Below are 26,391 nucleotides of genomic sequence, written 5' to 3'. Positions count from 1 at the left end.
GCAATTCAATAACATGGATGGTTTTGCTGTCCACAAAATTCATTCTCATCACCCAGTGTCCAACTAGTCAATAATGACACACTTGAGAGAGACTGAGTTGGCAAGCCTGGGTGCTCAGGGGTATTCCACAAATCAAGCACACACACCAACTCTCAAAATTTTTTACACTTTGTACATTTTAGCAAACAAATTAGTATTTAATGACTACAAGTTGCATAGCCCTCTTATTAATCAGTATTCTATCTTCCACTGGACAATGATTCTCTCACTTCTTATACTAAGCAGCCCACGGGCCCTCTCTCACTTCTTTTGAGCCGGTGGTTTTCTGGGTCGGTGATCCGTGAGTCTGGTCCTGACCTCCCCCTGCTGGAAACACCTCTCACCCAGCCGGAGCCGATTCAGCACAGTTGCTGGGCTTGTTTTATTAGTTTCTTCTTTATCTTGAGAGTTCTGCCAAATGTCCTCGTGGCTTGTAAATTCTGCATTATATGTGTCCACTACCCTTCTTCCCAAGCTTTGGTAACCCGCTGAGATCACTGACTCATGTCAAGCCTTAAACCTTAACATGGCAATTCTACCAACAAATAATTTGGCTTTCTAACACCTAGGCATCACTTGGAGCTTGTTGGCAGCTCTCTGTTTCACACATCAAATCCCCCTTCTTGCTATTTAGGCTTGAAAGTATAAAAAGAGAAAACATCAAAGAACATCCTTTCTTAAGAAAATCTTATATATTCCACATTTGCAACAGTTACTTCTGCTTCTGTCTTGTTATGTTTCTAAATTGGTGTAAGCAGAGAGTAATCATTGCAGATGATACAGCGCAGATCAACTAGATGGTTGCAGGAATTATAAGTGGAGGTTCTTCTATTGTCTCATGTAGCATGCCAAGCAAGACATTCATCATCTCTTCCTAGTCTTAAAAATTCCCTAATGCCTACAAAAGTGCAGCTCTGTTCTGAGAGTCGCCTGAAAAAAATGTTACTTGACTAATTTCAAGTATAAAAACTCATTATGTAGCGATTAAAAGAAGTTTTAAGTGTCAGTCCTAGAAGCGTATTTTGAACTGCACCGCACACAAAAGTTCTGCTGCCAGTGCTGAGCTAGCAGCTCTCAGTTATGGCATGCATCCTAGCAAATATTCCATCCCAATTTGTTCTGTATCTGCCCCAGTAACAAACTTTTCAGAAATAAACAGGAATTTGTCAGTGAAGTTGCGAGAGATGACTCAGTAGCAGTGACCATACACCACCAAAGAGCTGAGTAAGATGGGAGAGGCTGACCGTAATGGGACGTGACACCACAGTGACTCACAGTGCCACTTGACTTGCACATGACAAGGCACTCCAGCATAGGAACACACACAAGTAAATAAATTTTAAAAGCTCATAGAGTCCCTTCCCAATCACATTAATAGCAGACATACAGAAAATGTATCCGGAATTCTATTTTCATCTAATTAAAATAATACGTAGAGATCTTCTGGGAAATATGGGGTCAGAAGAATGGAATGTGAAATCACACAGGCTGCATGAGGAGATAATGGAAGAGAAAAAAAAATATTTCTACAATTATAGAATCATAATTTATTTTTCAAAAGGAGACCATCATAAATGTATTGTTTAAACACCCGAAATGATAGGTATAGGACTTAGAATTTACTGAACAACCCATAAAATATACAGCTTTGAAAAGTGTAAAGTAAACAATTCTTGTAGTAAAGACTAAATAAACCCTTTCTTATTTTTATAGATATTTATATTTTTAGTCAAGAGATAAAAATTATAAACCTTGATGTGCACATACTATAAAAGAGATTTTTATTCCAAGGTAGAAAGAAAAAAACCAAACAGTTCAGTATTTTTTTTTCTATTCCCTCAATATTAGGGAAAATACCCTGGGTCTCTCTGCTTATTATTTATAACATTTATACGTATCTTCATTTAAAGATATGAAGAATTTTACCTGCAACTACTCTTCAAAAATGTACTGTTCTGCATTCAAATAAATAAATATCTGTCTGAGGACAGTGTAACCATACATAATATTTTCATTTTATTTATTTTTATCTTAGACATAACAGTAATTTTTTTTTAGCTAGATGCATCCTAAAATTGACCTCCTAAATCTGCATTTAGCCTTGATTTAGATTTAGTTAAAATTCAAACACATACACCCCTCTCAGGAAAACACTGAAAGAAAATATTTCATAGAATTATAGAATAGTTTGGGATGGAAGGGACCTTAAAAACATCTAGTTTCAATATTCCTTACTTCCGATTTAGTTTATTGTGTTATTCTCTTCTCACAGTTTAGCTTTTATTTTGAAAGACTTCCATATAATTCTTTACTGGCTGAAAAAAAATAGCCAAGTTCTAAACCTATGTATTGCTCTGAATTTATTATAAACCTCAAATGCTCTGAACAGATGGAACAAGTATTTCATACAGTACATGACCTATGCAAAAATTCACAGGCTATATGTGTATAAAACAAGGAAAATTAGGTGGATTAACAGCAGGAAAGTAGCTACAGCTTCTCTGTGTGATGTAGAGACATGACTGTGAGCCCTTTGTCTGGACAGGTGCCAAGGCCTCCCCACAGTTACCCTAGCTGTAAATAGGTAGTTCTTCATTCAAGCTGAGAAGAAAAAAGGCAGACAGATGTGATCCCAGCCACATTGCTCCCTTGTGAGCTGTTGGCTGCAAAATACAAGTGGGCCGTAACCACGCAAGATCGATAAGTAACCTGCATCCAGAAGAGATCTTTGGTAGGTTTTGCTTTAGGGAAACTTACCGAAGCATCAAAGCATCAGTAAGTCTGCTGGTTTCTCTATAATGAACAAAAACTAAAACAAATAATAACACGAAAACCTGAAATACAGATTTTTTCAGCAAAACTGATTTAACAAATCTCATTAGTTAATACAGTTTTAATGTAAGAGCTATTACATGCTTGAAAAAAAGATAGTTCCCATTTTTACCCATTTACACTGCTCTTCCAGAATTGCCCATGTTTTCTCCCTCACTCCTTTTCTAAATGAGTTTATTCTGTTTAAGTGCTTCTGTGCATTGACAATCTTTTCTGCCAGATTTTTTTCCACTGCTTTGTTCCTATATCCAAAACGCAGAGCATCCCCACATCTTTCCCATAGGATTCCTTTCTTTGTTCATGTAGGCCTTTCTTTTTTTGCCTCTACTCCTCTGTTTACTCTGTGCCTTTGCTAATTTTCTACCACTTCAGCAGAAGAGAGTCCAAGCAAAGATAAAAAACAAATGGGAAGTAAAAACATTCCTTTGCTGGTCCACTGTTTTGTGCATGGAAGCGTGCCACTTCTGAGAGAACAGTCCAACTGGCACCACAGCCACCCCTGTGGCACTGGACAGCGATGTTATGTTGCTCAGGCAACCATTCCTAATTGCATTTTGGGATGCTGAGAAAACAAGTTGGATTTTTTTTGCTGGTCTGTCTGAAGGTCACAGTAGCATGGTGGCACTGAACACGGGTTACTGCCACAGCAAGCGAGGCACCAAAAACAACACTTCAGGCTATATATGTATGAAACAAGGCATGTTTTGCCCTACATGCAAAAACATGTCAATCACATAGAAAACCCCATCTAGTCTGCAGCCTCAGTCATGTAAAACAATGTGTACAACAGTTGTCATGTAAGACTACAACAGCTCCTATGCCAGAGACAATGTTATTCTAGACTCATGCTGAAAGCAAATCTGAATGTTTCTCCTGGCTTGAAAAATCAGACACAAAAAAGGCACTATTTATATATAACAGTATCCTACAAGAAACAGATTGTCAACAACAGTTTGGCAGGGCACCATTAACATCTTTTAGAAATCGGGAAGAAAAATCTTCAGAATGTAAATGTCTGCTGAAACAAATGAAGACAGAAGCTTTAAGAGCAAGAGTTACTGCCTCAAAGTTCCTCCAAAGGGTTCATCTCAGTATATATATATTTTGCATCTTAAAAGAAACACACCATATGCTAGGATGACTTTTCTTAACTAGAAAAGTCTGCCTTATATTTTTGGAACAAGCAAGTTTTTCCTTGGGTATGTTTATTGACATGTTTCATAAACCTCAAATCCTTAACTCAAAAAAGAATCTATTTTGGCTGCATGAGAAAGCAGATTCTTTTTTAGTTCAGAGACTGAGACAAGGAAGAAAAGAGAAATTTCAAGTTAAAAAAACATTTAAATATCAAGATGCACCAAAAATGAACATTTCATTGAAAATGTATTCAGATAAAATTTCAAGTTTTCAAAATTGTCTCCATTTTTCCTTTTATGAAAAATAATTGTTAAACTTAATCTAAATTCAGTAACAAAGGCACACAATTGAAACATTATTCAGAGAACAACAAACCAATAAACTGCACTTTCTAAACCAACAGAGTAACAAATCCTCTTCTGTGGATCACTGTAGTGTCTCTCTATTTTCTGCAGGGCCCGCAGGAGGCACAGATCCACCTGAACCTCTCTGCTTTCCCCTGGCCCCAGAGCCATGCAGAAACTTGCAGCCTATCCTCTAAGACTAGCAGAAGGATAGAAAATTTTTCTTTTAATTGTGTTTACTCTGTTTTCACTTTGGTGTCTGCCCTGTACCACGAGGTTTCCCCAGCCCCCATTACTGGATGCAATGTCTCTGGGTTTCTTCAAGCCTACACACACTGTAGCACTCTATTATAATAAACACGTGCCAAATTTAAGGTCTAGGAAGAGACTGGACCAGCTGGGTGGGGAAATGGGTATTTTAGCTCCCTGTGATACTTCCAACAGCAGTCCAACAGCACAGGGAGAGGCTTGGTAAGGGCAGGATGCTGTGCTCCCTGCTCTGAGTTACTGCCATGGGCAGGACACCAGGCTCAGCAGACCTAATGCACCACATCCAGCCTCTGCTCACCTTTCATGTCTAGGGGAGGCAAAAAGTATTTTCAAACTCATTAGCTTTATTTTTCAAAGGATGCTGTCCCCCCCCACCCCCCCACCCCCCCAGATAATCCCAGTTCCCAGGGCCTGGGAATAGCTCCTACTATACAGAATAAGAGATATAACTGTAGAAGTCTTGTACTTATTTATCCACAACTGGTCAGAAAGCTCTCATATACTTACTGTTTGTTTAGCTAGATTTGCATGTACTTGCAACTATTTTTGGCAAAATAACTTTCTTAGCCTCCATTATTTTCACAGTGGGTAGCTCCTTCCATGTGTTTCACCTTTTCAGACATATTCCCCTACCCGAGGAAAGCACTCCAGTCCTCTAACAGAAGCAAGCAGATTTTACAACTGAGAACACTTGAACAAGACCATCTGAGGGGCCCACATCACAGATAACTGACTATCAAGATGTTCTGTATCCCAAAACACAGCCACTAGTACTTAACACACCAACAAGGTCAACAATGTCCTGCCATTATCATTCAGGGGCTTTCAACTTCCACAAAACATAGTCAGAGTCATTTTCAGTTTCATAATGTCACTTTTACATACACAATATAGATATGACAAAACATTGTTATTTAAGCCTGGAGGAAGAGACAAGGACAGTCATATTTCTCTATTATAAATTATTATGCACTCTAAAGCATTAATAAAACAAATTACATTAGTGGACTGTATTCGGAAGATAAATAACAGGAAAATTAAAGACTTGTCCTTACAACTACTTCTATTGGAAGTGTGTTAATTTTCTGAAAAGCTGTGTGAGCAAATGATGAGTTACAACTTTACTTGCACAAATTTGGTGTTACAAAGAAAAAAGGTAACTCTTGTGGGTTTTTTCTATTTGCATTCTGTTTTCAGTTGCGAGCTAATTTTTGGAATACACATTTCCTTGTGCAGTATTTTTGGGCAGACCTCAAAGTTTACTGCACACATGGCTCCTCATCTATCTCAGGAGGGCTCAAGGAGGGCACTGCTTGCACCCTTCAAGCTGCAGGACAGGGATATTAAAGACTCAAAGGCTCTTGCTGCAGTTGTGCATCCCTGATGATTGCCAATAAAACAAGCTTTTTTTAAGGACTCCATACTATACATAAAAGCAGGAATACAGGGGGATGCCCAAAATAAATAAATGAATACTGTAAGCTATCAAATTATTTTAAAAGCCCTTTCATTTCCATATCAAACAGACATTTCATAAAATACATTAACACCAAAATGAACAGCATCCTCTAGACATTCTGTACAGAGTCAAGAGAAATAGCATTTGTGGTCTCTTTTACTTAGACTAAAGGGTGACCTAAATTAACACTGAGTTAAAGACAACAAAAAGACCTCCAGCAGTAAGCAGCTGAACATCAATCTTATTGTTTCAATTACTGTCATCATGATTTCTCAAAAGGAAGCAGCTCAGCCTTCCCCTGCAATTCTGTTAGGACTGATTCTCAACCTGAAAAGGGGACATTTATCACTGCTGGATGTATACTCATGGACGGGATACTAAAAATTTTCTTTCATGACGACATCTGACTTCACTCACGTAACATAAATCCCTCAGTTGCCAGGATTCCATCCACACCTCCAACTTTGCTGTTAACAGCCACCATAAGATTTTATCTGTGATCTTGCCTGAGCCAAGAAGATGTCTTGGCTGACACAAACTCCAGTCAAACTGAGTTCATTAAGTATTCCTCCTCCCTCTGCTCACTGACTTTGACAAATCAGGGAGCACTGTTCCCACTCAGAGTTCCTTATTCCCATGTAAAATGGTGACAAATTTGGATTTTCTAGAACAGGCTCAACAAAATACAGGCAGGATTCTAGTGATAAACTTGCATGAATAAAACTGGTGACCAAAATACAAGCATCCCCTTTTCTCTTTTCAGGAATTACACATTTATGAAACAGAAGATTTAGGCATCACCACTAAAGCAGAAAAAAGAATAAAAGGGTTTACTTCGTATTTTGCTGGCAATGAAAACCTATACATAGAATCACAGAATGGTTTGAGTAAAAAGGGATCTTAAAGATCATCAAGTTCCAACCCTCTGCCATGGGTTGGGTTGGAAGCTCCATCACCTTTCACTAAATCTGATGGAGCTGCTCAGAGCCCTGTCCAAACTGGCCTTGAACACTGGCAAGGATGGGACATCCACAGCTTCTCTGGGCAACCTGTGCCAGTGCCTCATCACCCTCACAATGATGGATTTCTTCCTTATACCTGACTTAACCCACCCTTTATCAGTTTAAAGCATTGCTCCTTGTCCTGTCAACACAGCCCTGTAAAAGGCTCCCTTTAGGTAATGACAGGTGCTCTAAGGCCTCCCTGGAGCCTTCTCTTCTCCAGGCTGCACAAAGCCACCCCTCTCAGCCTGGCTTCTCAGGGATGTGCTCCAGCCCTCACAATTTGTGTCAGAGGCTCCAGCTCAAGTCCTCAGGATGTTCTGAACTTCTAATGCCATACAACTCATGGTTTGAAGTTCAGCATCACCTCTTTAAGCTTCCTGTTGCCTACTGATTTCTTAGTTACTGAAAAATCTCCTACCATTATCTGGCAACAACATCTAGGCACAAGAATTGTCCTGAAAACAATACTTTATGCAAGATTAATGTCAGGAATAAACAATAAAATGCTAATAAAATATTTAAAGCCTTAAAAGGTACCATAAATATAGAAATAGAGATGAAATTTCTCCCTCTGCTCCTTGTTACTATTCACAAATTATAAACTCAAGTAAGGACAACTCAGTATTTGTAAATTCATTAGAATAAAAGCATTGATTCTGAGTCATCTATCATTTAGACAGTGAAAATCTATTGTGATATACATAAATGTTATCCCAAAAAGATTTTTATTACCATTCATAATACTTTCATTATCATAAATTAATATATCTTGAGAAAGTTATACCAGAAAACTGAATTAGAGTATCCAAGTTCTACTCAAAAGAGAGACTTAGTGTTTTTCCATTCAAACTTTTCATTAATGCGTATATTGCCACAGAATGAACAAAGATACTAAACTTAGACCCTTTTTTGTTAAGGCACTTTAGGACAATTTCATGCCTCAAATTAGTATTTTGTTACCCTTTACATTTGTTCTAACTCAGTACTGACTTTCAATTTCTTTTGCAATTTCTTTTTCTTCCTTCAGAGGAGAAATCACTCCTGCTGTAAGGACAACAATAATTTTCTTAAGTAACTCAGTTAAGTTTTTCAACATTCTTCAGTCCTTCACAATATCTGGCAAATGAGCATTTAGCCAAATATGTCTCAGTAACCTCAGCCAAGATGCCCACAGCCATTTACACAGAAGAGAAACTCCCCTGCTGTATGCAATACCTGTTCCAAAATTAATCAACACCAGAAAATAGCAGTAAAATAATTCTTGAAAGACTACCAAGCAAATACACTAAGGAAGTAAAAAGGACTTGTAAGGTTAATTGCATTATGGCTACAGAGTGACACCTGACAAATATGTTTTGGGACAGCTTTCCAATTACAAAAAATCTAAAAGGCAGCTTAAAAAGGAGGGGAGAAAAGCACTTTCCATAACAGCTGGAAATTGCACTGTTATGGAAAGAAAATTCCAAATTCATCCTTATTTTCTCTGATTTTTAACAAACATCCTGAAAAAGGAAAACAGCATCTATTTTAAAAAGCAGACCTTTGCCCATGCATTGGAAAACTTAGGAAGGTTATTTTCCTTTCCTTTTTCACTCTTTCCAGGGCAGTGGTCTCCACTTCCCCATCACTCCAGCCAAACCCTCAGAAGACAAAAGGTTATGGAGAGCAGAAGTCTATAGTAGAAGTTTGAAACCAACAGTACATTCATTCCCTTCAAATATTTGTTTTAGCCTTTGAAACTATTTGTAAAATGCTTATCCTGTCTCACAATATTTTTGTTTATAAAAATTAAATGCAAGACCAGAGCCTTCAAAGCAGAAGTATTTAAACACTGATAAATTTCAGTGACTACAAAGAGCCAGCACATCTCCAAGTAAGTAAAAATCTAACCCATGACAGGGATCATTTTCAGTTTCCTACAAAGTTTTCTAAAATAAAAAATTCACCCTCTTAGTTGAACACAGGCTTTTAAAACGTACCACAGTTGCATCGTTATTTGATTAAGTACAAGCAATGGCTGGCCATGAGAATGACAAGCACTAAGTACACACTATGCAAAATATAGAGATAAATTAAAACCAGCTGTCTGGGAAACGCACAGAAGTCTGAGAAGACTGGAAGCATCACACTTCCTCATTTATCCTTTAATGGAAAAAATTGACATTAACTGAAAAAGTATTGATTTTCTGTGCTGTTACCTGTGGGTATCTAAAGATTTTAAATTCATTTTTGCAGCATACCAAGATTGCTTAAAAAGAAAAATTTCAGAGAGGTCTGCTTGAATTACTTTCTGGGTCCCACAACACATACAGACATTTACTCCTGTTCAGACTTGTCCTCCTAAATGAGAAAACTGCATTTGGAAGATGCACCATTACATTCAAATCTGCTTCAGCACAGCTGAGATGTATAACCCACCTTGACAGGCGCACCAAACTAAAGCGCAGAAATATTTCGCTTGCTGCTATTAAGAAATGGCACCTCCCAGTGCTTCTAGGCGTAAGAAGCGGCAGGAAAACAGCCCATTTTCCTCGGTGTGCCGGCGCTGTGACTTTGTTCTCCCAGGCCTCTTTCCTGTCGCGCCCCCGGCGCGGGCAGTGCCCGCTGGCTCTCCTGGGGGCCCGGCAGAGCCGGAGCGGCGGCGGATTCAGCAATGTTGGTTTTCTCAGTGTGGTATCACACAGCTGTGACACACTTTCATGGCAAACTACCCAAGATTCAGCCAAGGAAGCAGAACTATGTGTTCCTCAAGATATCTGCAGCCTTTGAGCAATTTGTTTCCACTAGTTTCCAAGATGGGAAGGCTGCCACAGACGCTGAAGAATAAAATCTCTGAAGCTGCCATACCCCCCACAAGCACGTTCGGTGTTTCTCACCGCTGAGCACAGCGCCCGCAACCAGACAAAGCAGAACACAAAACAAAACCATCATTTTTTAACTATGTTCATATCCTTTAAACTTATACAATGGCATTAAAAAAAAAACCAAAAAACAAACTGCTTTGTTATGAGATACTGCCTTTTTTCTAGAGAGAGCTCTAAGCCTAATATGCATCAATCACAACTCAATAGTTGTGGTTTACTCTATGTAAAGCCCCTTCACCTGATGTGACTTAGCTGCTCCCCTTAGGGGAAATTCACCATGTTTATCAAGTTATTGTTATTATCTACCTGCATTTTACACAGCATTATTCCTTACTCCATCTTTGGAATTATTTTTACTGATTTACTACAAAAAGACATGTGAAAAAGAATGGAGAAAATGTGGATGATTCTAAAGTCAATGGATTTATACTTTACAAAAGAATTCTGTGTAACTTTAAAATAATTCAAATAGTCAATAATATATAGACTAGTAAAGAGATACAGCACAGGTTTATGACTGGTATTTGACAGCTTTATGCAAAATGATTGAGCTAAAGTGCTCACAAAGTTAAGAAGAAAGCATACAAATCTGAAAACACTGAATAAATCTTTAAAAATGCTGAAGAACATTGAGGGACAAATCTAATAATGAATATATCAGAAGGTAATTACACCAGAAATACCATAAGCTGGCAGAGAATAGTAGTGTCCCCGTGCCTTTGCATCACAAGCCAGCAGCCAAGGGCCAGCACAGCTCTGGGCTGGGCAGGCAGCAGAAATCAGAGCTGGAGGCAGCAATCCCTCCTTCCTTCCTTCCTTCCTTCTCTGCCCATGCACTGCCCTCATACAGAGCAACATTCCAGCTATTAGAATGTGCACGCGTCAGAGAGGACAAGTGGGTGTTTGGACCTAAAAAGGTCATATAGCTGGGAGAGCATTGAGGCACCCAGGAAGGCACAAAAATCAGAACTATGAGCAGCAATGTGTTACACAGCCTCAGCAGAACTGGTCTGGGTATCTCAGCTGGAAACCTAAAACCCAAAGGTATTAAGAAAAATACCACAGCTTTAGGAAAGGCCAGATGACTACAACACAGCTATTTTAGCCAAACCTACTCCTTCTAGATTGATGTTACATTGTTTTGGCCAAAACAGTATGAAAACCCAAAGAAATTGATGAATAGGAATTCATTAATTTTAAAGGCAAAAAATCTGACACTCTCTCCTCCTGAAGTGTAGTTCAGAAAATTTAGATTTGTAGCAGGCAGATAGACACAGACAGCAGCTGCTATGGAAAGGGCAGGAGCTATGAACCCAAGCTGCCATGTCATTGCTCCATTTCAGTGCATCTGCAGATCCAACCACAACCTCTGCATCACCAGAAATGGCAATTAAAAAGCACATCATAGATTACTTCTGAAGCTTTTTCTTCGCCTTAAACTCACAGACACTGTACTACCATGTGGAGCTATTGGAGAGTCCTGTAAGGGTCTCAGGGTTGGTCAGCTGGGCTAATTCTAACCCTCATTTCTGACTTAGTTTGAGGCCTCTCCCAGTAATCCTCAATCCACATCAAAAGAAAGAACAACCATTATGGTATTAATTAGAGATAGAAGTCACTCTTTTTATTAATTGTAAGTCCTGTCACAAAACAGTATTTATGGCGACTGGGCAAGAGGCAGATTTTGCAGCTACTAGAGAAAATACCTTGTTTGGGTTTTTTAAAGATTATTTTGCATTGCAAATAATAATTGCATTGCCTTGCAAGTCACTGAATTGCATACTGCAAACTGACCATGGGTTTTGTATGTCAGCTACGCTAGCAATTATTAGGACAACTGAGAAAAGCCTGCTCAGTGGAACAGCATGTAATTTACATTTAGCTTTCCACAGCATATTTGCACACCCACACAATATAGGTCACAGTTAAGGAGAATTAGAGAACTCTTTTTTTTCCCTTCAGTCAGAGAATGCATGATTATGTCACCCAAGAATATTACACCAGGTAGCAACTGTGACCTGCCTACACTTCCTAGAAGTTACACAGAGCAGAGTTGTCAGGCACAAGCGAATGTGGAAAGACAACTTGTATTTAACTGACAGGAAGAGGTAGGGATTTTAGCCTTCTTCAATCATTACACAGAAAGAAAAATAATTTGACTGGCTACAGACTGAACCTCTGACTCCTCTACAGCTCTATTTCATATCATTCCTATCCTTCTGTTTTTGGCAAGCATCTTATGAAGCTTGTTCTCCAGAAGCAGAATAAATTCCAGAAGCATGGACTTAAAGAGAAAAGCAACATAATTACTTACCAGAGGGATGTATATGTCATGTTCACATTGAGGTCAGACGGACTTCATGATGACTCAACACCAACTGCTGCTGTTGGGATCTCAGCATGTTGGAAGCTGTGTCATGTTGAAGCTTCTTCCTTTTAACTAAGTATCATTGCCACCACTAGCCACCACTTTCTCACCCAGCTGACCCACTCTACTCTGAAAAAAACATTTGTCACTAAACTAACCACTCCAGCTTCCCATTTTCAAGATGAAAGTCCCTTTATCTAGTCAATTTCTTGCCATTTCTGTAGCTCTCCATCAGTGATTCTACCTTTCCATTTTCCCTAGATTTATCCTTACCAGGTGACAACACAGCTAACTGCTTCCCTAAATACCAATTTATAAAAGAAAATAAGTGGCTCTCCTCCATTTTCTCTGAAAATAAATTAATTAAAGAAACTTTTATCTCATGGCCAAAATCTCAAAAACTGTAATCTAAGAAGATGAGCTACAGTCTCTTTGGTTAATTTCTCTCCCACTTCTCCTATAACACTGCTGTTTCTTTCCAAACAAGGTTAAATTTGATTTTCAAAGGCAGAAGGGAAAAAACAGTTAAACACTGTTTTCCTGAAAAAAGATCAAAAGGGTGCCACACATCCCTGAGAAGGTCAGCTATAAAAATCCTCATAAAGTAGAAGTGGGAGAAAGAGTGCACTTGCAGTCCCCTGCAGATGCAGGTTGACTACACAAAGGACAGACACAGTAAAGGCAGAGGTGAAACAGGAGGAAAGATCATCAGCCTGGAACCATTCCTGTAGGATGTTAACAGAAACTTCTCTTGACCCAAATTCCATTTAACACCACATTATCCATACTGAGTTTGTCACAGGGGAAGAGGTTGAGGTGGCAACAAGAACTGAGACACCACTGCATCACATAATCTGAATAAAATAAAGTCATGTTATATTAAACAGGATGAGTGTGGCATTTCTATCCCAGCTTGTCTATTCCATGATACACAAAAATCAAGATCCAGGAGACCCTGGCACAAGAGACCCTGAGGAACAGAACGCTCACTCCAGCTGCTCAGTGTGTCCAAGTCCTGACCAGTGGCCTGGACCTCCCACCAAGTGTTCTCTCCTGTGGCCCTTGTTCTGCTCCCCCATACCTGGGGCAACTGCTTTAATTCCTTTCTCATTTATTTATTATTTAGCTCTTTCTCATTTAAACCGTCAGCATGAGCTGTGAAAGTCTCACCAATTCCACTGCCCATATCTCAGGTCAATTAGCAGTCACCACCAAGGTTTCTGTAACTCTTTAGGCTCCCACTGCAAACATTTTACAGGAAGCAGGAGATGCTACAGAGCAAAGTCCTTCTATTGCTTTTCATTTTTCGGGACTGATCAGGTCAGCTGCTGCTGGGCAGATGTAGCCAAGGCCTCCTCTTCCAGAGCAGGTAGGCTTCACTCCATGGCACAGGTTTCATACAGACTCTTCTTTGGGCAACCTGAGTTTGTTAGATTTTCTGTTGAGAAATGTTTCAGTTCATCATCTGAAAAAGTGTATCACATTCCAAGATAAGGTTTCTTGCACTCGATCTTTAGATCATTCTTAGACAAATGTTACCTACTTTGGGTTGACTTGTCTTCCCAACAAAGCAATCCCAGATCTGTGCTCTACTCTACTGATGTAAAGGATCCAATGCATAATTTTAACACCTCTGCATCCTTCACAGTCATAATTCACTAATTTAATTGGGAACAGCATGGGCTCTAGAAAAGCCTCATACCAACAGAACAGCATTTGCACTAGAGTGGGACTACATTTGATACCACATAGAGCTCTGTTAATACAGACTTTTAAGTAGAGAATCCATCAGTGCCTTGGCATCTCTGCTAGAAACATGTAAATCAATAGGGACTTAGCATGATTTTTGTGATTTCCACAAATTTCATGAGAACTGAAAGGTACTAAGGGGTTTATGCAGTTTATAGGCTAGAAGCATCTCCATCTCTCAATTTCCACTGGGAAAAAAAAAAAAGGAAAATAAAATTATTTTAGCAGAATTACAAATGTAAGCAGATCACACTGTGAAAGATCTTAACCAAGACTGCTATCTGCTAAATTCTGAGTAGATCCAACTTACCCATCTTATTCTCAGCATCTCAAAATAAGAGGGAAAAGATACATTGGAATGGGAGGAGAGTCTAAATTCAAAAATTGTGAAATATTTGATTGAGGAACACAGAATGTTTTAAATATGCCAAAGCACTGGATCCTGTGAGAAATATAGATATCATCTTCCAGCAAAAAGACAGCAAGAAAACCACTTTCCACAGAGGGAAATTGGGGTTTTGGTAGAAAAACTAATCTTCAAATCTAGCATGACACCTGCTAATTAAAATTCTTGCAATTCTATATTAAACTCACAATAAGCTAGAGACTTCTTTTCTTCACACATCAAGATTATCTCCTTTAAGAGAAGTGCTCTCAACTAATATTAAAATATATTCACCTTTAAGCAACTGGGGAAAAAAAAAGGAAATATTTAATTCTGTTTAAAAATGCTCTGCTACAATGAGGCATTTCTAAGAATCACTATAAAGCTCTCCTAATTTAATCATATTACAACTGCCATACATTCCAGACCCATCCTCTCACTCTTCTTCAATCTCCAACTTACTCTTCCTTCAAAGCTTCTCTTTTTAATGTTGTAGGTAACAAGTAATGACAGACAATCTTTTTTGGTTTCTGAGTTGGTGATGGAGGGGCTCACACTAAAACCATTTAAGCAACCATTTAAGTCTGTAGATTTCTCAGAAAGACAAGCTTGGAAATTCACCATCTCCCTACTTGCTGCTACCACCCATACCTGTAAACAGCCCTCAGCACTGCAGACTGACACATTTCACTTGGAACCAGCTTCAAAACTATCTGGAAATTCCACAGGGGTTTTAACATATGTGTATCAGAAAAAGAATAATTCTGCATTCCTGAGCACTGTCTATTTTCCACTTTTAATATAAAATTAACAATTTTCTGGATATCACCTATAATGGCAAAACAAAATTACAAAAAAATATATATTGGGAGGACCCTTTAGGCGTCACTTACCCAAATCCCATTAAAAAAAAGGAAAAACAGCAACAAAACCAACCCCATTTTTCCCCATTTAACAGCTGTCTCTAGTATTTCGGTACTGTTCACTTTTTTCCTCCCTTAATCTTAACAAGTCTATGCAGCCCAGAATTTTCCCTAAGAGACACAACTTTACAGGGTCATTTTTGTGGCGCTCTCCCATTTTCCATATTTCACATTTAGCTGTTCTCCCTTTCACTGGTTTATCAGCTGTCAGCACCAAAAGGCTCTTCCACCCTTTTCCAACTCTTTTAAAAGGAACAACCCCAAAAGAGGGACATGTTAGAAATACCATTTACTTGGACATATAAAGCAGTGGCATTAAAAACAGTCAAACTTTTAACTGCCTCCGTGTCTGTATTCTAACTTACAAGAACGAGCTGAAACTTTGTATTTACAGGTCAGAAAACCTTGGTACGGAGATTGTGAAATGAATTACAAACACAGTAACACCGCTCATAGCACAAACTCTGCTAGCAGAGCCTAAGACAACAGCAATAGGATATGGGGTAATGGTTTTAAGCTAAAAGAGGGTAGATCCAGGCTGGATACAAGGAATAAGTTTTTCGATGATGATGGTGACAAAACACCGAAGCAGTGAGGCAGTCAATACCCCATCTCTGGAAACATCCAGGCCAGGCTGGCTGGGGCTCTGAGCAGCCTGATCCAGCTGGAGAATGTGCCTGTTCATTGCAAGAGGTTGGACTAGCAGACCTGTCACGGTTCCATCCAACCCAAACCATTCCATGACTCTATAACTACATATTCCTTAATGCTTCATAACATTATAACCAAAGTCAGCTCATGTTACCTGACCCCTCATTATATATTAAATATATATATTGCCACTAGATTTGTGGCAGCTGGAGTTTCCTTTATAAGACCAAAGCCATATTTAAAATTTGCCAGAAATTCAACATCCCTCAAATGGCCTAAGCATACTTACTTTAATTCATCTACTGTACCTTTTGCTGCTTCCTTCAACACCTAGAAAGTTGATATGGCAAATTCAACACACAAACACACACACCCTCCACCGCCCCCAAAAAAGTAAGCATTTACTTTAGTATTCCACTGTGAAGGATTTTTTTAAATCACATTAAACTTAGCTCACAAAAGAAACACAAGTCTGTAGGAAATTCTTTGAGAAATTCCTTTTTGAAGTCTAATTACCCAGAGTAACATTTCCCATGAAAATTATCTACAGAAACTACTGCCTTTTCCCCTACCAGGCTAGTCAAAAGCTTCAAAACCAGAAAACATTTAGTTACAAGGAAAAGGAAAAAAAAAAACAAAAACAAACTCCCAGAAATGTCTAGGAACTGTTTGAATTGTTCAGTGGTTTAAAAAAAAATAGAAAATATGTGAGTAATGTACAAGCATTTGCTGCCCTATATATGAGGCAGAGGGGCTAATTAAATCATTAGGACAGGCTCATTTTATACATACACACACATTAAAAATATAAACACACACACATTAAAAATATAAACACACACATCTTTAGAGTGAAGTGCTGGCAGTTCCTTCCCATCTCCCACTGCAGGGACAGCAAGCTCTCCAGCATGGCACAGGCACAGAAGGCTGACTAAAGTCCCTTAAGAAATACAGCCCTCCTGAGACAAAGCCCCATGGTAAAGAAGCACTAATTCTCAGAGAAAAACCCGTGCTGATATCCCATGGACTTGAAAGAACAAGAGCAAACTCATTCACTTCCATCACACTAAGAAATCCTTCAGTAGCCTGTGGCTCAGCTGAAATGCACAGCACCCAGGGTACACACATACACAACCACACTCACGTGTGCCACAGGACTAAAGGAAGGAGTAGTATGAACACTCTGCTCCCATCTCCAGAGTGGACTGGAGAAAGAAGTGGCAAAGGAGAGCAGGCTCATGTCTACCACCATTTGCAACACAGCAGGAGGTCAGGGACTGCCCTATTATACAAGTCACAGAGCTTGAACTTTCCACAGCCATGGCAGCTTGTAATAATGTCCTAATCGCTTCTCAGAAGCACGGGTACTTTCACACCTGAGTAAAGTGTGTTTTTGATGGCTGTATAAAAACACATCTGAGCATATAAATACACAGAGTGCAGCCCTCCAACACCAGCACTTGGAAAAATATGCCATGTGTGTTCCTACAGGTATATGCAAATCAGTGTTCACATCACAGACAGTCATGAATGAGCTCCCAGAATGGGCTAAGAGCAAAAATATCCCAGCAATAAGCAAGGCTGCAGACAAGGCCCCCAACAGCACAGCTCCAAGCACTCTGCAGGATCTGGGAGCGCAATAGCAAATTAATGGGAAGTGGAAGAAGCATGCTTGATGAACTACAGTACAACAAAGGGTACCTCTTTCAGCCTTCAGCAGCAAGGGAAAATGTTTAGGGAATCTTCAGTAACAAACCCTCCAATATTGTTTTCCAAATATACATCCTGCCATGTACTTGGAAAGAAAAGGTTGTTTAAATATAAACCTGTTACGGTTTTCAAATAATCAGTGTTGTACACATCTCTGTTAATTTATCTGAGGTGGAGAGAAAAGATAAAATAGTCTCCAGTGTAGTTTTTAAACAAAAAGTAAACAGTATTTATTATATATACATAAAATGCTTCACTAAACATACAAGATCCATAACAATGACATCTGTTTAACCTCTAAAGGTCAAGGTCATGTCATTTACACCAAGATAAAAAAGTCTAATTATACTATCTACAGTTTTATGGGCAAAGGCTGGTTATTAGAAAAGAACTATTATAAACCAAACACAATTACACTGTAGAGAAACCATTAGATACTTGATGAGATTTTAATCTTTGAGCTAGTATCATTCTGCAAGTTAATCATCTAGAGAACAGAAAATCTGTTAGGAATGCAATTAAATGTACTAGTTCCATTAAAATTGAGCTGATATAGTTAATTGTAGTCCTAAAATAGCAAATTCCTCACACCTTCACTAAGCATTTTTTTCATCTACTGAGTAATAGTCTATTTAAGGAACACTTCACTTAAACTCTCAAATAAGATTTGTGAATACTTTTGTTCTCTCACACTAGCCCATACAAGTTGCACTGACATTTGCTTTTTGACCTTGGCTTCCTAATTTGCTCTGAGAAGTCCAGCAAGGTCTTTTGTTTCAGTTACTTTTGGTCCATGGTACCTGCATTGCTGAAGCTTTCGGGAAGAAAATCACCAATGTATCCTCCCAGCACACGACAGCAATTAGAAACTGACACGAAATGACGAGCCAATGGCAAAACTCACGTCATACAGTCATTTTAAGCATCAGCACTTCTGGCAAACACATGATTTCCAAACATCAGTTTTAATGAATCCATATATCTTCAAAGTATGTGTAAGGGATTTGCAGCCTTACTAGCAAATTGGGAATACAGGCCATTCCTGCCTTTTTTGGAGAGAAACAGAATGAAAACAAAAAGGCATCCTAAGAGTGCATCAACTCGGCAATAGCTAATCTGCAACTGAACCTCACAGACCACACAGTTTATTGGAGCATTTTAAATTGCTCTGCAGGGAAGGGCGAAAAAATCACGACTTCGGGGAGCGCCAGGGAAGCCGGGGCTGACACCGGCGCATCTCCGCGCGGATGCCGTTACGTAACCCCGGCCCGGCCCGCTCGGTCCGGATGCTCCGGCTGCGCCCCGGGGCCTCAGAGCCACGGCCGGGCCGGACCACGGCCCCGGTCCCGGCCCCGGGCTCGCCGCCGCCGCCGCGCCCCGGCCGCTCCCGCCTCCCCCGGCGGCAGCGCCGCGGCACCGGCACCGCCGCGGCACCGGCACCGCCGCGGCACCGGCACCGCCGCGGCACCGGCACCGCCGCGGCACCGGCACCGCCGCGGCACCGGCACCGCCGCGGCACCGGCACCGGCACCGCCCGCCGCGCCCGACCCGCGGCTCCCCGCGCGGCCCGGCCGCCGCCCCGGCCCCGCACCCGCGCCCCCAGCGCCGCCGCTCCGCGCCCACCTCCTGGCCGGGATCCGCGGCGCATCCCCGCTGCGGCCCGGGAAGGCTGCGCCCCGGCGCTCCCGCTCCCTCCCGCCGCAGCTCCCGCCCGCCTGACGGAGGCAGGGAAGGAGGGAGGGGGCGGGCAGCCGCAGCCCCGCCGCGCCGCCCCCCGCCCCCGCCCGCGGCCAAGGTGCCCTCCGCCGGCCGTACCCACCTGCGCCGGCCGGCCCGGCCTGCCCCCGCGGCAGCGACGGGGCCCGGCTGCCGGGGCCGGGCCGGCGGGGGCTGGCGGCGCGGGGATGCTCGGCCGAGCGCGGCCGCGGCCCTCTGCGCGCAGCGGCGGGGCGGCGCCGGGCGGCACGGCTCCGGGCTCGGCACGGCACCGGGCTCGGCACGGCTCCGGGCTCGGCACGGCTCCGGGCTCGGCACGGCACCGGGCTCGGCACGGCTCCGGGCTCGGCACGGCACGGGGCTCGGCACGGCTCCGGGCTCGGCACGGCACCGGGCTCGGCACGGCGCCGGGCGGCACGGCACCGGGCTCGGCACGGCTCCGGGCTCGGCACGGCTCCGGGCTCGGCACGGCACCGGCTCGGCACGGCTCCGGGCTCGGCACGGCACCGGGCTCGGCACGGCTCCGGGCTCGGCACGGCTCCGGGCTCGGCACGGCACCGGGCTCGGCACCTCCCCTCGCCGTCCCTCCGCAGCCGGCCCCGTGCGCCAAGCGGAGCCCCGAGTCGGGATGCTGCCGGCGTGTCGGAGAAACCGGGCACCGGCGGGGCTGCGCTCATGACATCAGGTCTGGAATTAAACGGGAAAGCACGTGCTGTGCTGGAGCGAGAGGGACCGCCGTGCCAGGGGCGGGAGGACGGTGTCAGACAAAGGGGTGCCGCCAAGGGACCGGGCTGGCAGCGGCAGCCTAAGTGCCTTTCCCCACCCAGCCTTGGTGACACAAGCATGACACCCAGCCTTGCACAGTCACCCTCCCGCAGTGGTCACTGCGTTAGCTGATCAATCTTTGTCATCTGATAAAGGGAGGTTGTAAAGAAACACATTACACGCGCCAGAAAGCTGCCGTAGAAATTACTCCTCTGATTTAATTTGTGTTAGGTTTTTGAGGGTTGTTTTGTTTTGGTAGGTTGGTTTTTTGGGGATGCGGAGTTGCTTTTTTCCCCTGTAGATCCTCCATCACAGCTTTTTCAACATCCTTGATAACTTAAACACACCTTTGGAAAGGGGAAGCTGGACTGTCTTGTGTAGAGAACCCATGGAGTGGAACAGGTCACCCTGCTGTGGAGCAGGCAGGTTGTAAACTTGTCTGTCTGGTAAGTGATGTGCCTCTGGCACCCTGGTCCTGCTGCTTGGGCCTGGTCACTCCCTGTCCCCACGGCTGGTGCCCCTCCTGCCCTCCAGAGATGGCTCTGAGGCCTCTCTCAGCAAACTGTACTCATACTATTTACATCCCCCACCTCGGCCCTGCTCTCTGGTTCATGGTAACAAGATTGGAAATAGATGTCATTGTCCAAAAAAATCAATTGAAATCCCTGGAGAACTAGATGCCACCGCCAGCAAATTTCAATAAGGGAATGGGGGAGAAGGGCAAATACTGCTGAAAAAAGTAGATTTGCAGAATTCTATAAATTATTGAACCTACATTATTCATTAGGCAAAGATAGGCTGTGTGATGCTGATTTATGTTTTTCCTATTGTCCAAACTAGCAGCTGTAGATTTGGCAGTATTATTGTGCAACAAAGGGCACCCTGGCATACAAAAGCCATAGTCATTTTCCTATTAGAGAAGAGACCTCCATAGAAGGATCCCTTGACATAGTGTTTTTTGTGTAACTCCTCAGATAAGCTTCCTGGAAAAAAAGCTTGATTCTTTCAGCTGAACCCGCAAGTGTCATTCTAAATGTGGTTGAATAAAGCTAGGAAATTCATTAAGTAATATGGGTATTCTCAGTTCAGTCAGAGAGAAAAAGAGAGGTTTCTGCCAGCAGGGCCTGGGAAAGAGTTGCAAAGGAATGTAAATAATTCTCTATCTCTCTTGTTGTTCACATTGTTTATAGATATGTTCTGCCACCGTGCATCATTCACTGCACACCAATGGTATGGTATGTTTTTAAGACCAATGAAATTAGTTTGCATGATACCCTCTATAAAAGAGAAATGTATTTGAAATAAATCAGTTGGAGTTCACTTCATATAGCCTTCTGACTGGAGTTCTACTGTTCCTGTCCTGCCTCAACAGCAACAAAGTAACACTGTTTTTTTCTTTTTGATGTTCAGTTTCCAAGAGCTGAAGCCAGGAAGAATATTAAGCAGGACTTTGGTGGGTGTCAGAGTAAGTTTCATGTAAAATCCTCAGAAAGGTTAAGTACAGAGCCACATACATTATAGAACACATTTAAGATTGGATTATTAGTGATGCCTCTCCCCCAGTAAAGGTGCAAACAAGGCAATGTGCCAATGTCAGTAGTACATTGGATATTATTTACCCCAGGGGATGGGGGTGGGAAAGAGAGAAAAATAAGGAAAAAGAAGCAGGGGGACTCAGGAGGAAAGAGCATGAAAGAGAGACATCACTGTGATAGAAAGATCCAGAAAGATCCACCTGTGGATCCAGACTCCTCTTCTGGTCTTCTCCATTGTGAGGGTGCCATAAAATGTAGAGTTCAATGGGTTAATACCTTCAGGTGTCCACGGGAATGCCCAAGCAGCTCCCCTCCATGGGAAGGGATGTTTTACACCGTCTTTTGCAACACTGGATCTGTTGCAACATTGTGTATCCTGCGCAGTCCCTTGGTGGAAGGTCTCAAATTAATCTGGGGGTGCTCTGGGGGTCTTTAATGGCTTACACATGACAGCTGCCTCTGACATCAGCAAAGTCAAGCCAGTTATGCCCCATCACAAGGGATGCATGTGTGTGAATGTTTATGTCCTGTGTGGATGTGACCTGCCCCAAGGAGGGGCAGCAGAAATGTCACAACTGGGCTGACGACAACTGGCAACACCATCCCTTCTCTGGAGAGTCTGCTTCTTAACTGGTTCAAAGCCCAGCTTGTAGCCTCCAAGGATGGATGTTCATTCCCTCAGTCTCATGTGGAGCAGAGGCTTCACCACCGCATCCCCAAAACCTCTCCCCATCCACCCCAGCCGTGGTGGGGAGAGTGTAAACCTCACCTCAGCAAAGACGTCTGTGGCTATGGCCCCCCCATCAGCCAGAGCTGATGTTCCAGCAGAGCTGCTGAGCTGGCTTTCCTTGTGGATACACTCTTCTTCCCCAGCCTTGTTTACTTCTCCTTAGGCCCGAGACAATTGGATAATAGTACCACCTTTATCCTTCCCATCAGGTATTTTAACTCACAGTTCAGTTCCCCAGATTCAGGCAGGGTGGGCTTCATGCAGCTTCTTTAGAGACTTCACCATAGTGGGCAAAGTCCTCTGATGACTGTAACAGTGGTTACCCCAATTATGATTTTTAAATTTCTTACAAACAGTAATTCCCAGAATGTAGTCACTTATTTTTCTTCTAAAAGAAATAAATAACAGTGCAGGGAGATAGAGGTGTCTTAATGTTCATTCAAAAACACCATTTCAGACAAGACATCACTGTGACCTGAAAGAAATTCCAGAAAACTCTATTGTTAGAGTTGAAAAAGTTGAAAACTCTATTGCTCACTTGTTTCCAAACAACTTATTCTTTAATATTCTAACAATCTTGATACCAAATTCTTAAGTGGTTATTCTACAAAGAAGTCTGGGGTTTTTTTCACTGATTTGCCTATACTTAAACCAAAGAGAAACAAATATGTAGGGCAGCTTAAATATTGTTTTAAAATAACAGAGTTACATTACGTAGATGGTGGAAGGCAAAGTGCTGTGTATGCACACAGGTACCCTCATCTTCTAAGGTCTTAACTGATAGAATTTATACAGAACTTACAGTTTTTAACAGAACTGATTATTAGATTACTGTAATCATTCCCATTCTTTACATCAGGCAGCAGGGAAGTTTATTAAATATAAAATGAAATGTTTGCTTACAGCCCTGTGTTGAGGATAAGCAGATCTATGGACATTGAAAATATTTACTTACAGAACTTTAAGAAAATACTTTTGTTTTCTCCTGTAATAAGCAATATTGTTGTTTCATTGCTGTCATTTATTGTTAGTGGGGTGTGTGTTTGGCAAAACGGTACCCTTAGGCAAGGCATAGGTAAGAGACAGGCTTTTAATGAAGATTTTTGTAAATTACACTTTGCATTTTTGAAAATTCATTGAATTATGCAAATCTGTAAGAGTACAGTAGTAATAACAAGTGAACGGAAGTGCTTTGAAGAAAAAGCATGAAGTAGAGCACCAAAGAGCATTTAAGAGTGTGTGATAATAAACAAATTAGGCAGAAGCTGTGAGAAGGCAGGCACCAGCTGATGGAAACTGAATGTGCCCTAGAGTAAGGGAGTGCCACAGGAGTGAAGAGCCATCTCCAGGAATGGCTGGGGATGAAAGAAAGCACAGCTGCCACCAGGACCAGATCCAGTAACCAGATCAACTTCCCCTTTTTGACAGATACTGACCACCCAACACAACATTATTTACTTTCCTCTTTGAGTCCTCTTTAGGGCTGAATTGCTTAGAATACTTCTAGATGAGCACTGTTGCACCTAAATAGCCTAAAATTACTAGTGTGAAAACAGTTTCCTGATGATGCAAAATTACTCATGGTAGGCAAAACAAAAACTGACTCTGAGCAGCTGTAGAAAGATCTGACAATGGTGAGCAACAGGGCAATGAGATGGTGGCTGAAAGTCTGTCAATAAATAGCAACTAATGTAAACAGTAATGAAAATAATCCTAACTAAACTTACATAATAATGGGCTATAAATTACCCTTTATTACTTGGAGTCATTGTGAGTAGTTTTCAGCAAACATTGGTTTGCTACTCAGCAGTAGTCCAAAAGGCAAACAGTGTTAGAAATTGCTTCCAAAGCAGCAGAAAACAAAGTAGGAAAGCTCATTACAACCCTGCATAAATGTCTTTGCACTTGAGTGCTGTGTACAGTTCCAGTTCCTTTATATGATAATGTGAAACTAGAAAATCCATGTATGCAACTGAAAAAATATATGCAGAGGTATGGGAAAAACAGAGATTACCCAGCTTCAAAGAGTTTCAGAGGGTCTCCAGGATAAATTCCAAGAATGCTATTATATATGGGCATCGAGGCCATTTTTGCATCCTTGGCCTTTAAACAGGCAAAGGGTAAAACTTATTGATAGCTGTTGATGGACAACCCATGTGTAAAATTCTGGTTATAATTTTAAGTAGCTTAGTTGGTATGTTACCACATGGAAGAAAGCAGCAAATTTTAATGTCCCACTGCATGATTATAAGAAGTGAATTCAGAATACAAGTGAATTTTGTGGATTTGATTAAAATTTAAAAAAAACAGTGGGTCAAAACACGCACTGCATATATTCACGTCATTGCCTTTGATTTTGTTTTGCTGATTAAACATAAGTTCATTCCTGCTATCCTTAGCTAAAACAGACACATAAGAAAGGGGATTTACTGTGCCCAGCATGAGGATAATCAGCATTCCAATACTTAAAATAACTTTCAGCCATCTTGCAATTTTATTTGTGAAGCTGCTTATAATTTCAAGTTTAGAAAATATTCCCAGCATATATTTGCATTTTCAATGGTTCTAATGTGCACATACTCTGCTCTGTTAACATTGCCCTCTATCTTTTAAAATGGCATCTAAAAAATGACTCACTAGCACTTTCCAAAGACAGAACTTGGTCAGAAGAGCTGGAAGAATTCCCAGTGAAAGTTATGTACTCCCAAGCTTAGGATTTGTAAACACTTTCCCTAAATATAGCGTAAGGTCTGATCAGCAGTTAACACAATATCTGCAGGACTTTATTAAGACTGAAATGTATTAGACATTGCATGTTAACACTGGATTTGGATATCCCATACTTTGTGTTGGATGAAGCTCCACCTTCCCAAGGTGTGAAGAATTTCAAGAAAAACTCCTAATAAAAGAATTTAGCTATGGGAGCAGGCAGATGTATAAAGTAGATAAAATCAAAATCTTATATATTTATTTCTTAGTTTTTTATAAGCATAAAATTATTTCTACTGGACATAATTTAGTGTGATTTGTGAAATATCATTCACCTCATTTTCAATGGTACAAATGTCTTGTTCAACACCAACAGAAACCATGGCTGATGAACACAGCTGAAATCTAGGTCACTTATAGGTATACTTATCAACATTAAAGAACTGATACTGCAAAATAACACACCAGAAACCTCAGTTTTGGCCAATTCACTCACCAGCATCAAAGGGAATTATGAGTGACACAGGTTTTTTCCAGTACAGGAACCTACGGCTCATTCTCACAGCAAACAGAGTTTTTACTTACCAATGAAAGGACCTAGAAAAGCAGCCTGCCACTTATCAGCAGCGCTATGTAACAATTAAACAGGGAGTGATGATATCATATCCAATCAAAAGTGGATTTATACAAACTGCTATTTAGCCAAAGAATAGAACATTAAGGTTTTCAGGAAATACAATGAACTCTGAGAGCAATAATGATTTTATTCAAATACATTCTAAAAACTTTTACCCAAATACTAAAAATGACTCCATGCAAGTCACTTGATAGTCTGATTCAGCAGTGGCCAAAAGGGAGACACCTGAAAACCAAACTCTACAAAGAGTGTCTTGAACCCTTAGAAATGAAAACGGAAAAAAGGTTTTTTGAGCTTCAGTTGCAGACCTGACTGAACAAGCTGGGAAGGGAGCTCCATAGCCCAAAGCAAGACTGCACACAGAGCACTGATCTTCCATGCCTAGGGAGTGCAGTAGCCCACTGTTCCCAGAGACAGGTAGTAATAAAAACAAGACTGAGAACAACTAGAAAATGGCACTGTTCTAATTTGTAACATCCCTTCAAGTTGTAAAGGGCATCTTCGAACCTTCTGTGTGTGTTGAATGCTCCCTCGAGCGATCATTAGGACCATTCCAACATGATT

General features: G+C 41.4%; 1 protein-coding gene across 6 annotated transcripts in view; it reads right to left on the bottom strand.

The window, feature by feature from the left end:
• Positions 1 to 19,623, bottom strand: part of OSBPL6 (oxysterol binding protein like 6) — an 85,184-nt gene extending 65,561 nt beyond the window's left edge. For 5 of the 6 annotated variants that reach the window (XM_021552440.2, XM_021552445.2, XM_021552444.2 and 2 more), the window contains exon 1: positions 19,359 to 19,470. The gene's annotated coding sequence lies outside the window, so the exon portion shown is untranslated. Of the gene's footprint in view, positions 1 to 19,358; positions 19,471 to 19,554 lie in introns of those variants that run through there. The other variant, XM_021552443.3, reaches the window with a different exon arrangement.
• Positions 19,624 to 26,391: the final 6,768 nt, after the last annotated feature.

The sequence above is a fragment of the Lonchura striata genome, chromosome 8 (assembly GCF_046129695.1).
Source record: "Lonchura striata isolate bLonStr1 chromosome 8, bLonStr1.mat, whole genome shotgun sequence".
NCBI lineage: Eukaryota > Metazoa > Chordata > Aves > Passeriformes > Estrildidae > Lonchura > Lonchura striata.
Note: the sequence above shows the minus strand (reverse complement) of the source record. Positions and strands in the feature narration are given on the sequence as shown.